Source organism: Aegilops tauschii, chromosome 5 (genome assembly GCF_002575655.3).
Source record: "Aegilops tauschii subsp. strangulata cultivar AL8/78 chromosome 5, Aet v6.0, whole genome shotgun sequence".
In the NCBI taxonomy this organism is placed as follows: Eukaryota; Viridiplantae; Streptophyta; class Magnoliopsida; order Poales; family Poaceae; genus Aegilops; species Aegilops tauschii.
In genome coordinates, this window is record NC_053039.3 from 263,614,323 (window position 1) to 263,629,300 (window position 14,978).

Sequence of the window (14,978 nt, forward strand, 5' to 3'; positions counted from 1 at the left end):
CAGAGGGTGAAGAGGGCCAAGGCCTCGGCGGGCGGCCAGCCCCCGGCGGATACTTTGAGGGCGTCATTGGTGGTGTTGAGCAGCCCGGACAGCAGCATCCGGCACAGCCCCCAGCGTAAGTTCATCACTCACCCCTTGTCGACATGTGTCAGGGGTATGGTACTTTGGTGCTGACCTCGCCGGGTGCACAGGAGGAGAGCAACAGTGAGAGGAGCCACAGAGGGCTACCCCAACACGCCGCCCCCATCAACCACGCCGCCCCGAGGGGCGTCCCCGGCAAGGGTGCCAAGCACCGAGCCCACGCACATGGAGGAGGAGGAGGAGAACTCGGGCGCCGGTGGCTTCGGCTCGACGCCAAATGCTGGCGGGGAGGGGACTTCTGCTTCCCAGCCTGGCACCGGTAAGTTATTCGCCTTTTGTCCCTGTCCTTTTTCTTTTCTTGCTGATTCTTGGTCTTGGCTTTGTCTCATCCCTTCCTTGGTGCCCAGATCGTCCACCGGCTAACCAGGAGGACATAGACGCCATCATCGAGGACGTCGCCAAGGACGCCGCGGCAGAAGCCGAGAAGGTCACTGCCGAGGAATCCGCCAAGGGGCCTGCCGGGAAGTCCGGCAAGGCTACTGCCGAGGAGGCCGGCAAGGGGCCTACCGGAGAATCCGGCAAGGCCGCCGCCGAGGAGGAGGTGGTCGATGACCAGCCTTCCTCCTCCGCTGCCTTCGGCTCCGGCAAGTACCTTAGGGTGGGCGATGATCTGTTCGTCCACCTTCCGGGCGCGTCGAGCACCAGGGCGCCCGTCGAGGGAGAGGTGTTCGACGACGAGGTGCTCGCCGCCGCCGGGCTCGAGGTCGTCGACGAGCCAAGCGTTGGTGGCGACGGTTCCCAGGAAGCTCCAGGCGCTCCACCGCGCCTGCCTAGACAAGGCCTAGTCCAGGGCGGCAACGGTGGACAAGGCGGAGGCGGACCTCCAGGTGCGCGTCGCCGAGGCGCAGACTTGGTTCCGCCAGGCTAGCGAAGAGCTGAAGGCCGCCCAGGGCGAGCTGGCCAAGCGTGACGTGGAGCTCACCATGAAGCTGGCCGACATCGAGAAGGCCCAGGAGACGGCGGAGGGCTTGGTTGCCGCAGCCAACACCGCTCGGACCCAGCACCAGGCCGCGCTGAACTCCCAGGAGGAGGACCTCGCCAAACGCGAGGCGGATCTTGATGCCAAACTCCGCGCCAAGGACGAGGAGGTGGAGAAGCTTGTCGCGCAGCGGACCCAAGAGCTGGAGCAGAGGCATAGGGAGACGCTCGATGCCCAGGTTCTGGTTCACGCCGGCATGGTGAAGGAGCTAGAGGTGGAGCGGGACGAGCTGAAGGAGCAAGCCCTGAAGCTGTCCCAGGAGAAGGACACGCTCAACGGCGCCCTGACGGAGGCACAAGGCATGGCCGTCAGCAGGGCCGGGGAGCTTTCCGAGGCCAACAACTCCATCAAGGACCTCAAGCTGAAGCTAGAGGGCCTTGAGGGGATGCTCACGGAGGCCAAGGCCCGGGAGGGGACCCTGGCCAAGGAGCTGGAGACCGAGAAGCGGCTGCGGAAGAACGAGGCCGCCGAGCACAAGGATTTTGTGGAGGGTGAGAGTCGCTGGATTAGCCGCCTCAAGGACGTCGCCGGCTGGATCACCGCACAACTAGCTACCATGGGGATGCCAAATGTGAGGTACGCCCCAGAGCGCAGCTGGACTACCAATGCCAAGCTGACCCTGTTCTTCGAGGGTGTCCTCGGGGCCTTGGAGCAACTTCACTCCGACACGGCAGCTTCACTGGCCGACGAGAACCGAAGGCTCTGCCGGGGTGCCATGACCAAGGTTCTCACCAAGGTGGCGTACTGGAACCCCACCCTTGACTTCGACGCCGCGCTGGAGAGCTTGCCGGAGGGTACTGACCTCGCGCCGCTCAAGGAGCGTATCGAGCCCATCATCAGCCGCATTGGTGGAATTCAAAGGGTGGAGGGCTAGCGCCGGGATTAGGCACCCCGCTTCTTATCGCCGCTGCAGGTTCATGACCTAGACAATCGCTATCTTTAGTTAGAACCGTAGCGATAACTTGATGTAATATAACTCTGCAGCACTCTTGATACAATGCATGTTATTTTCCTGTTTGATCTTCCTTTGTATGTCCACCCTATGTTAATTGGGTAGGCCTACCGGCGCATAAACCCAGGGCGACGTCTTGGGGACGGATCCCCAATGGCCTGCCGGGTGTGCTTGCCTCCGGGAAAACCACCTTAGCGCCCTTAACGCGGCCGCTTGAACTGTCGAGCTTGACTCGAGTAAGAGTCGAGAGTGTTGCCAAGTGCGGAAGGCTACCCTGCCACTTTCGACGCGGCCGCTTGATCTGTTGAGCGGACTCGAAACAGAACAAAGGCGTTGCCAATTACGGGAGGGCCTCCTTGTGTGCAGGTTTTTCACACACAGGCAGGATCTCCGAGGATAATAATCTTACATATAAAAGGAAATTGCTCGAGGCTCTAGATGACTTAGCTTTTCTGTTGCCGCGCTGGTGTCCTTCGCGCTCGCAGGCTGCATCGTCTTCTCCTGGTCGTCTTCCATCGGAGCCATGGCGATGAAAAACTAGGTTCGCTACTAGACCAGATTCTCACAATTGCGCCCCCTACCTGGCGCGCCAAAGATATCGGTGTGGAACAACACCTATGGGATCACAAGAATCCCTACTACGGTTGAAGGGGCGCAGGGTTGTGAGAAGAGCAGGGATAGCAGTCAGCACAAGGATCGTTTACCCAGGTTCGGGCCACGAGGATGCGTAATACCCTAGTCCTGCTTTGGTGGCTGTATTTCAGAGAGTTCTTGAGCTCTCGAACTAGCTATGGTGGCTGCATGGTTCAAAAGAGCCGAATCCCTCTCCAGTATGCCATGGGCCTCCTTTTATAGTCAAAAGGGGCTACCACAGTGGCACATAGGAGGTGGAAAGGCCTACAGTGTCGCGAGCTTATCGCTCGCATTACAGGACAGGATGCATTTAATGCATCGCTTAGGTGTCCCCTTGCTTTATCGGGGACGGGAACAAGGCCCGTCCTGTCCGTCGCCGCCCCTCCTCATTTCGACACGCGCCCTGGCCAGCGACGCATGCGACGCCATGTAGGCAAGCAGGCAGCTGAGGTGGCGCGATGGTGGAGCCTTCACGAAGATCTGCATGCCGCCACGCACGCGTGTGCTGAGTTGGCCTGGAAGCTGCATGTCTCCACGCAGGTACCTGCCCAGTTGGTTGGGCTGGCAGCTGCATGCGAACGGCGGTGGAGACTTGGTTGGTGCGGGCCTAGAAGTGGCCCCGCTGGTGCCCTTGGTGAGGGCCTTGCCGGGTGGCCCGGCAAGGGTCTTGCCGTGGCGCGCTGTCGTCCCCGGCAAGGATCTTGCCAGGGGTCTTGTGGCTCTCCTCGGCAAGGATCTTGCCGAGGACTGTTGTCTTTTAATCCTCATCTGATCTTGAATATTCCTTGTCTTCACAAAGATCTGCATGCCACCATGGAGGTGCCTCCCGAGCCCCTGGCCCAATGTGGTTGATGGTGTTGGAAATCATGGGCTCAAGGGTGGCGCGCTCCGCTGGTGTGGGCGAGCTGCCCCGGCAGGGGTCTTGCCGAGGCTGCCCCCCGGTAAGGGTCTTGCCGGGGGAGCCAGCTTCGTCCTTCTGCTTCTTTGTGCTCTTGGCCTTGGCATTGTCTTGTTGGTCTTGTACTTCGGCTTTTCTCCGGCTTCCCTCCCTTTCCCTGCTACGTGTGGCCGTGGCGCATGGTTGTGACTGCCCATGCACATGTAAAGGGGTACAAAAGTGTGCCCCTACTTTTGTACACCGACAAGTTTACACGTCAGGTATCCGAGGAGCCGCTTTAAGTTCCCGGCCTTTAGCAATGCCCTGTTATTTTTATGCCACACCACGGGTTTGAAGTTGTTCCCGGCGGCAGTGTCCTCTTGCATCCGAGCTCCAACGCCGACCTACATTCAAGGTATCTTTTGCAGCCGAGCACCAACGCCGGACCGCTTCCGAGCTCCAACGCCGGAATGTATCCGAGCTCCAAGGCCGGACTGTATCCGAAGAGTATTTATATAGTCGAGCTCCAACGCCGACCTGCATCCGAGCTCCAGCGCTAGACTGTATCCGAGCTCCAACACTGGACTATGTCCAAGCTCCAACGCCGGACTATGTCCGAGGTGTCATAGATCACCTTGGTTCAAAAAAGTTGAAGGAGTTTAGCCGAGCTTAATGCCAGAAATGCCCTCTATGGAGCCAGCCACTGGCGCCCGAGCTTTATGCCGGACTGCTTCCGAGGTGGTGCACCACCCCGACTGCGGGCCGATTTTTTGTCAATATTTTTTATTGGTGCAATTTATTCTCTGCCGAGATATATAGCCAGTAGCCCTCAAGGTGTGTATCGGTCTAAAACCCGAGATGCACCTGAAGGATGACATAAGACCGCTGATCCCAGTAGCCCCCGAGACTCAGGTTGATTCGCAAAATTGTCCCGAGGATCAACTCCTATCTCGGCAGAATACTTCGGGACACGAATAGCGGTGTGCAAAGTCCTCGAGACTCAGGTTGGGTGGCAACACCAGATCAGGAGATCGATGTGCCCCTTTAATATTTATAAATAATGAGCGTGAAGCCCAGTAGCCCCCGAGCCTTAATGTGGGCACGGGTGGCCGAATTAAGGATCGATATCCGGAGCAAAATCACAAATTATATGTAATGATTCTATGTATCCAAGTACTTTACATCATTAATGCTCGGATCCGCATTGTAGAAAACTTTGTTGACCGACCATCGGCTTCAACCTCTTCGGCCAGTAGCCGAGGAGTGTTTTCCTACTTTATAAAGCCGTTATAAGGGCAAAGATTTATGGAAAACAAGGCAATCCGGCCATACGGTTTTATAAACAAAGGTACACGGAGAGAGATATTATATTACGTTTTTAACGTAAGAAACATCTTCCAAAGAAAATAGTCCCGCTATCGGTTCCGTTCTTTGGGTCGTCATGCTTATCATGATCATGAAACCTCACCTCCGATCAATGTGGGAGGAAAATATTGAGGATTTAGTTTAGGGAAAGTTCCTGAACTCTGTGGTATTAATGAACCAAATTTTTCACTTCCGTCGTTGCCGACCAGTGTGATCTTTTAAGATTGCTAGCTTTCGGCTTCACCCAGTCTGAGGTACTTACTCGGATGACCGGGTAGTAACAATCACAGAGGTGCTCCCTTTACCACCTAGCCAAACAATCGAGAACATAGGGGTAAGCACAGGAGCCAGGCAACCCAGCTTGGCCAAAATCTTAAGTCAAATTGATGCATATGTATGGCTTTATAACGATGATTATGGAAGGCGGCCCTCCTATATTAAATACAAATCCCAATGATATGTTTATTTTGACTCCGTTGTGACCGTTTATCAGTTGAAAGTGGCCCATCGTCGGCTTCCGCCCCCTTGTAGATGCTACGCAGGGTGTTTTCGCAATAACAAAACAACCCTTAGCCGATGTCTCAGTGCCCGAAGGCGGTTGTGTTAGCGGAAACGAGGCAGTCAGATATGTGGGATTTATAACTTTCACTTAGTCATAGGAGCTTAAAGTTGGGAGGCCACGTACTAGCCCCCAGTTAGTGTTCGGCGACAGTTGAGGTCAAGCCGTAAACACTTCGGCCAATGTTATGAACGGACCATCATTTAACACAGGGTGACCTCTATCGATCTTTATAGTTTAATACAGTCATCGGATCGCTGACCAGTTTATGCTTATTGTGACAGTCAGTTTTCGGCTTTCTCCACTGAGGCGCTTGACCATGCGAGCTGGAAGCACAATCATAGTGGTTCTCCCTTTGCACACCTAGGCGAACAAAGCGGAACGTAGGAGGCAAGCACAGGAGCCGGGCAACCCAACTATTGACTGAAGACACAATCCGAAACCGATGCATATATAGCAATGTCCGAGAATGTTTTTGCCGAATCTCTAAAGGTGTCCGGTGTTGCGCTGCGAGACTTATGCTGGAAACACACAAATAGTTTAAAAGTTCCATAGGCTTGGAAAACCAAAAAACTTCAGTAAAAACTTGACGTCCGAACTAGATCAAGTGTTCGGTGCCAATCCGAAAATTGGTCTTAAATTTTTTTTGAGCTTCTGTCGTGCATTAATATGACACATCCGATCTCAAGACCTCAAGCGGGTCAGCCCACGGCTGCAACCTCCTATCCCGAAGGCGGAGTACTGCTCGTTAGGCCAGTTTAGCGAACTAAACTCGAACGGCTTTGAGAGAGAAAACTAGGCTCCCCGGCTATTGACCACACACTCGCGTCGAAAAAAGGTGTGATAGAAAAAGATTTTGCAATGACCAAGAAGAAAATACTTATTATAAAATGGCTCATGTAAATTTAAGAGCCCCCAAGTGACTTGGGTAAAAGAATTTTATGATTCTATGTACCAAAGTACTTATATCATATCTGTGTTCACCCTAACTTTAAACGCGTCTTAATCGACCGTCGACTTCTCCCTCTTCGGTCAAGGGCCGAAAAGTGTTATGTACTCCACCTGTCGAGAATATCGACGGTGTTTCCTATAACCAGGAAATCAGGCCATAAGGCTGTAACAGACAAAGCGCGCACAGGGAACTTATGCTATATTACTGACGAAGTGTTAGAAGCATCTTCGAAGAAAATAGTACACCCACCGATACCTTTCTTCGGTTGTTCATTGTTACTATGAGACTTGTGCAATAGATTTTTTGTATTCATGAGTTCCGTTGTGTGCCGACCACGATTGAAAACAATAAGAGCGCTAGCTTTCGGCTTCACCCAGTCTGAGGTTCGAGCTCGGATGACCCGATCATGACAATCACAGAGGTGCTCCCTTTACTCCCTAGCCGAACAATCGGGAACGTAGGGGTAAACATAGGAGCAAGCCAACCCATCTTGCGGAACACTTAAGTCAACATGGTGCATATTGTGGCGTAATACACGAACAAGGAACGAAGCCATACAAGTATAATCATATGCAGAAGGAAAAGCTTCATAAATGAAGCCCCCAAGTAGACGGGGTATTTGAATTTGTGTGTCACAAACAAAGTTTTGACAAGGAAGTTTTTCACATACAACTTTTTGCCAAAAAAGTATAATGCTTTGGTCGAACCGAACAAATTTAAAATTGAAATTCTGAGCATAAAAGCGACTTAGCTGGTTAATGTGCTCGGTGTTGATGCGCGGCCCGAGCTTACGGCGGGACAAGGTCTCAGCCCCAAGCCGGTCCCGAGGTGGCGGAGCGAAGAGCTCGGCACTCCCAAGTGGCGACATAGCACGGCCAATGCAGGCCCGCAGTGTGACGCCGAAGTCCCCATCGTGGGTTAATGAAGTGATGACGAAGCCATCGGTCCAGCCGAGGTGACGTGGTACGTCGGTACGCAGAGGTGACAGCGCTGCCCGATCCGGATCCTTTATCTGTGCACAGAAAATAGTCCAAGCCGGAGATAATAGGAATAATAATAAATTAAAAAATGTTGCATAATTAATAATTTATGCAAAGTGAGTAATAAAAGACAGATGGCCTGTGTGCCGAACACTCGATGAGGTAGAGCTCTCGCAACGATGCCGAAGTCCCCGAGGCAACCGAACACGTCGGTATGGCAACACGACCAACAAGGTGATCAAGCGAGCCGATTTACGCCGATTGGGACGACGGCGTCGGCTTGCTGAAGAGACCACGTGACGTAGTCGAAGTCCATTACCTGCACATGTAAAATAGTGCAGGCGAACAACAATAATATAAATATATAAAAATCCTCGCGTAATTAATTTATGCAAGATAATTCATTTAAAGATATGCGGCCTGGCACCGAAGTCAATGTCAATGCAAGGCGTCAGCGTGATGTGGTAAAGTCGTGGCAAATCCTAACTTCATAGGTCGGTCTGTGTTCCGGATGTGGCGTTCGCCAGACTATGTACGGAAACTGACCGAACCACCATGTGACCGTCGTTAATGCGGCCACCATTTAATAGACCTGTGTACAGATGATGGAACAAACCAGAGTAATAATTCCTTGGGAAAAATAAACCCAAACAAGCAAAAATTACTAGTATAAATAACACCTGGTTTATTTGTTGTAGCAATCTGAAGAAAGGTGACTCCCAAAATTGGGACTCGATCCGCACAACCATTGCCTGATGGGCGATAAAGCGATAGCATGGCAATGCTGGCAAAGGTTGGCTTGCCAAGACAAAGCACTCGGTCCAGCTAACGTGACGAAGCTGGTCGGCTGGTGATGCCGAAGTCACCGGAGTATGTTGATGAAGAAATAGCCAAGTCTCCGGTCCAGCCGAGGTGACGGAGCAGTTCGGTGAGGAGACGTTGCAGCTGCCATGTCAGCCGAGGTGTTGAAGCAGTTCGGCGTGATGGACATCGGCTTGAAGAAGCAACAGTGCGGCCATGCTGACGCAGGTCGTGACTTGTGACGCGGTCAATGCCGGCTTGATGAAGTGACCATGCGGCGATGCCGGTGTGCCCGCTCCGTGTAATCCATGGGGCAGCGATGCTGGTGATGATTTATCCTTCGCGATGCCGAACTCTTGTTCAGCTTGCCGAGATGATGATCCGATGAAGTTGAGCTCGGCTCAACAAAGCGGCGACGTGTCTAGCGCAGGTCGGGAGCCGTGGAGCAATATTGCCGGACTGGTTTGACACCAGCGTGATGGTGAAGATTACCTCAGAGGAGGCTTAAAATTTTATGGGTACATGTTTAAAAACAACGCACAATACCGTAGAAAAAGTTCCTTAAAAAGGGTTGTCCAATATTCCGTTCATGAAGAAACATGAACTCGGGCCGGATTCGTATTCGCGCAAAAAACAGATCCGAAAATTGGTCCACTCATCGGAAGGTTCCCGGAGTTTAAACCGTCGGATCAAGCTGAAATTTGGAGTGGTGGTAGATATGGGAATTCTGCAGTAGATGAACGGTTGGATCTTCCAAAGGACCTCCGAGATGGGCTCTCGAGACCACGCCCTAAACTCGTCCAGATTCCCGTCCAGATTTGACAGGGCTCCGTTATATCGTAGATTGCCAGAGATTCCTCCATCGGAACTCGACGAAATTTGGCATGGTTGTTGTACACTTAATTCCGCACAATCCATTGAAGGAATCGTCAAAGCGATGCTCGAGGAGGTGGTGGCAGCGGATACAAGTTTGATGTTCGGAAAAAACAGCACGGTCGCCCGAGGGCAATGTTGACGTTGAGCCCCCGAGCTCCATGGATGATTCTTCCATGATCATGATAGAGATCGGAGTTGATGTTGACGAAGGCCCTCATCCGAACATGATGATTGGAGGTAGGGCACAGTCCTTGGTTAAGCCAAGGTGACCAGTCGAGCCGGCGGCAAAAGATGCCGACATCGACCATAAAGCTCGGCTCCGATGCGTAGATCGCGCCGGAGATGATCCGAATTCCCATCGCCCAGTGGCGACTGCCAGCAGGCTCTCAATCAAAGCGCCAATGTCGGTTCAATATCCGGCGTATCTCGTAGTAGGGGTCCTAAGCTAGGCGTCTTGGAGCGATGGTAACATGGACACGGGGTTTTACCCAGCTTCGGGCTCTCTTGATGATATAATACCCTACATGCTGCTTTTGATTGTATTCATATGGGTGTAGTACAGAGTACATGTATCTACCACGAGATTGTAGTAACAAATATAAGATTGTCTATTGACTAGCCTGGCCTCGGTTTATATATGCACCGTAGGCCTAGGGTTTAGAGCAGTCCTTGTCTTGGGCGCCAAGTCTTGTAGAATCCTCCTTGTACGCGGCATCGGCTGTCCGAACTGGCCCAATAGTGAACCGCCATGGGGGTCCTCGGCCCGATCCAGCTGGTCGGGAGACGACGTGATGAGTACCCCCTAGTCCAGGACACCGTCACCCCCCATGTCAAATCGGTGAACATGATATATGCTACACACATCCCCAAGAGGGAGCGCAAGCGCGAGCTCATGGACGTCTATGTGATAGAGCCAGTCGCCCCAAAATTTAATCCATGGTCATCGTGCCCGATCACTTTTGATCGACGGGACCACCCGACCAGTATCTGTCATGGCGGTTCAGCCGCATTGGTCCTTGACCCAATAATCGACGGATTCCACCTAACGTGAGTCCTTATGGACGGCGGCAGCAGCCTGAACCTGCTCTACCTGGATACAGTGCGCAAAATGGGCATTAACCCATCACGGATCAAGCATACAAAGACCACCTTTAAAGGAGTCATACCAGGTGTAGAGGCTTGCTGTATGGGCTCAATCACGCTAGAGGTTGTCTTCGGATCCCCGGACAACTTCAGAAGCGAGGAGTTAATCTTTGACATCGTCCCTTTTCGCAGCGGCTATCACGCACTACTCGGACGAACTGCATTTGCTCGATGCAATGCGGTGCCTCATTATGCCTACCTCAAGCTCAAGATGCCCGAGCCACGCGGTGTCATAACAGTTAACGGAAACACGGAACGCTCCCTCCATACAGAAGAGCACACCGCGGCCCTAGCAGCAGAAGTAAAGAGCGGCCTTCTTAAGAAGAACCTTAATTCAGCGGCCAAGCTCCCGGACACTGTCAAGACAGTCCAGACCATCCTGCAGCATGACAGCTTGGCTCGACATGAGCTTGATTAGCAATTCAGCCTCCGTCCCAGTACCAATCAGGTGGCGGCACTAGTACCGCGCGTACATAACTATGCACTCAAAATACCATGGGCATAGACGGAGGCATAACTAGCCGGTGATCCACAGTACGGCTCGACCGCTCCCGGACACATATACTTTAATTGTTTCCTTTTTTCAGGTTTCTTTTCCGCAGACCTTTCCTGATGGCTAGATCACCAATCCTCTCGAAGGACAAATACGCCAAGATGGCAAGAAGCACAAGCGTATTGGGGAATCTCAAGGTGGTTTCGTTAAAAACTCTACCTGTCTTCAGGACCCATACGCAGCTCTATCTTGGTAAAGGCATAGTAAATAGCCTTTCCACTTATTGCACCACTTGTATAAATGCGCTTTAACACACCAATGAAATTATAATAGAAACAGTTTGCGGCCCAAATTTCCACGGCTCTAGCTTACCACTGGTTCTTCCTTTTTCTTTCTTTTTTGCCTTTCCCTTTCTGGTAATTCTATCAGATAACACCCGCACACTCGGTGCGTTCAAACTTGCCAGGGGATTCATAGCGCCCCACAACATGGCAACAAAAGTCCGAACACTTTTACAGTATAGTTCGGCACCCCGAATTTAGCATTATATGCATTGGCTCCGAATCATGTCTTTGGTCAATAGTTGGGTTGCCCGGCTCCTGTGCTTGCTACCTTACGTTCCGCTATATTGGCTAAGGTAGTAAAGGGAGAACTACTACGATTGTGCCCTGGTTTATCCAAAGGAGCACCTCAGTAGAGAAAGCCGAAAACTGACTGTCGTGATACGGCGAGAGCCGGTCAGCTGTTCGGAGGTTGCAAATCGTTGGAGATTTCTCCCGCATCACGCGAAGGATCGGTACTTCCCGATCAGACGCTCATAGCACTCTAGTTCGGATACTAGGGGCTGCGCTCATGTTTTATTGTAAAACTCCTATGGCTAAGTGAGGGTGTTCAAGTCGCATAGTCTGATTGCCTGGTTCGTTGCGCTAAAAAACTCCTTCAAGGACCATATAATTGGATCAAGATTGTTTAGATTCCATCCCGAACACCCCCGCACTACCTACGTGGGGGCAAAAGCCGACGACTGGCCAACCCTCAGATTTCATACAACACGGCCGCATAGGAGGAAAAAATTAAAACATAACAAACATTATACTGCAAACCGACTTTGTTTCGTCGTACAAGGCAAAGACAACATGAACGTATTCATTCGAAAATAATGTCTTGCCCACACTGCGTTGCTACAATGCGAGACCCCTCCAGGACGTCTCCAAAGTACCGCTCGGGTGTGCGGTGCTCCTTGCCCTCGGGCTGCCCTTCGGTCGCTAGCTTGACGGCGTCCATCTTCGCCCACCACACCTTGACATAGGAGAAGGCCAGGCGCGCGCCCTCGATGCAGACGGACCGCTTGACGGTGTCCAGCCGAGGACAGGCATCCACCAGCCGCTTCACAAGGCCGAAGTAACTGCTGGGCATAGCTTCGGCTGGCCACAGCCGGATTATTAAATCCTTCATGGCCAGTTCGGCCACCCTGTGCAGCTCGACCAACTGCTTTAGCTGATCGCTGAAGGGCACCGGATGTTCTGGCGCAAGATAATGCGACCAGAACAGCTTCTCCGTGGAGCTCCCTTCTTCGGCTCAAAAAACTCCGCGGCGGTGGACACACTACGGGGCAGATCAGCAAAGGCTCCTGGAGAACTCCGAATCTGGGTTAGTAAAAGATACTTCCTCCTTACATATTTGCTTTGCATACTAAACGCCTTACCCGCCGCGATCTTCCTGGTCTCTTGGATCTCCTGGAGGGCGCCCTGGGCTTCCGCGCTTTGACGAGCCTTGGAGAGTTCGGTCTCTTGAGCCGACACATCGCCCTCCAGGGTCTCGTTCTTCTTCACCGCGTCCTGGAGCTCTTGCTGGACCTCGCTCAGCCGGGCCTTCGGCTTCTTGCGAGCAGCCTGCTCCTTGACATCTTTCCCCTCGGCTTCGGTCAGGGCCTCTTTTAGGGCTGCGACCTCGGTCGTCGCCCCTACACATATAATGACACTCGGTCAATATACATCATTTACTCTTTCCGAGTATATAGCGAGCCATTGCATACCTTGCTGGTCTTCCAGCTGCTTCCTCACTTGGCCGAGCTCTTCTTCGGTCCACTCAAGTTTCTGCTTTAGTCCGGAAACTTCAGCAGTGTGAGAAGTCACGACCAGCAGCGACGCCTTCTTATTCACATCAGACATAGTTTGGTTAGTTTCCTGCAAAATTTAATTGATCCTCTGTCCGGCTATTCTTTCTGAACACCGGACAGTGTCTAAGGGGCTACTGTCTATGTGGGGATTTTCTCGATTAAACGCCGCTTACCTCAAAACCTGTCAGCATGCTACGGCAGGCTTCGGTCAGTCCGCTTTAACGGATTGAACCTTCTCAATCCCCGTACCCATAAGGATACGGTGTTCTTCCACAATGGAAGCGCCTCGCAGTGCTTCCAATAGATTATCCGGCGCCTCTGGTTGGACAGAGGTCGCCGGCGGGACGAGCATGCCTCCTTCTCTTAAAGGAAGCTGCTTGTCGGATCCTGGGGCCGTATGGGTCTCCGGATCTGTGCTCTTATGGGGGCCGAATTGAGCTCGACCCCCATTGTCAGTCTCCATGGGGGCTTGCTCCCCCATGTGTCCGGCGGCTGAGGTATCGCCCTCTGGTGCCGCCTTGACGGCCTCCTGAACCTCGCCTGGCCTGGGAAGGTCCATTGGGAGAGCACCTCGTCGTCTCCCTTGGCCTTGGGAGAGTATGCGGCCAGCGGTGTCTCGCTGGCCATCTCCTTTGAGTCCAACGAGCCTCTTGATGAGGATCGTTGGGAGCTGTCGTGGGCCGGACTACAATAACACAATTAGCCATGTCAATACGACAAAGAGGAGAGGTTAGATTTATGGGCATGTACGGGTCTTGGCACTTACGATGCGGCCCGAGGCTTAGTGCGGGGGCGTCGCTCCGCACTGTTGTCGACGTCCCATGCGGAGCTGCCCGCGAGTGGGCTTTTCCCCTTCTTGGGCGCCTCCGCCTCCAGAATTGTGGAGGCCGCCCTCTTCTTTCTCCCTCCATTAGGGGGAGAGCCGCTCTCCTCCTCCTCCTCCTCATCGTCGTCGTCTTCAGCGACGGAGGAACGCGTCTTGTCTTCGGACGTCGCGTCTGAAGCGCCCTTGTGGTGGGGGCCACTCCGGACCCCCTTGGCCTTCCCTGTGGCCTTCTTCGCCGGCACCGTATAGGGCGCCGGCGCCAGCATCTTCACTAAACGCGGAATGACTTGTTCTTCAGGCAGCGGAGCCGGACACTAGATCTTCTTTGCCCTCTCCATCCATCCCTGAAGAAGCAATGACAGTAAAGTTCAAATATCCTCCTTGAAACAAACAAGTAGAGGACGTGTTTAAGACTTACCTTGCTGGCGGGGTGGTTAATGTCATGACCACGATCTGAATCCGTGGCTGGCGGTATCTCGTTGCCCTGAAGAGCAACTTCCAGGCATCTTCGTGAGTTGATTCGAAGAGCCTCTCCAGGGTCTGGTGCCTCTTCGGATTGAACTCCCAAAGGGGTGTTTTCGGCTTTGGCAGGGGAGGATCCTGCGAACTAGCATCACTTGAATTACATCGACAAGTTTGACATTCTTGTCCACCATGCTTTGAACGCGCGTCTGCAGCGCTATCAGCTCGTCTGGCGAACACCAGTTCGGGCTCTTCCCGACCCAGGAGGTGAGTCGCATGGGAGCGCCGGAGTTAAATTCGGCAGCTGCGGCCCAGTTTGTGCCGCGGGGTTCTGTGATGTAGAACCATTGTTTTTGCCATTTCTTAACAGTCTCCACGAAAGTGCCTTTTGGCCAGGAGACATTGGCCAGCTTACTCACCATGGCTCCTCCGCACTCCGCGTGTTGGCCGTCCACTACCTTCGGCTTCATGTTGAAGACTTTGAGCCACAGCCCGAAGTGGGGTTGGATGTGGAGGAAGGCCTCACACACGACGGTGAAGGCCGAGATGTTGAGGAAAGAGTTCGGGGATAGATCATGGAAGTCTATCCCGTAATAGTACATCAACCCGCGGACGAAAGGGTGGAGTGGAAACCCTAGCCCGTGGAGGAAATGAGGGATGAATACCACCCTCTCGTTGGGCTTCGGCATGGGGATGATTTGCCCCTGGGCTGGAAGACGGTGGGCGATTTCCTTTGCCAAGTACCCGGCCGCCCGAAGCTCAGTAATGTCCTTCTCCTTGACGGAGGAGACCATCCACTTGCCTTGACCTCCGGATCCGG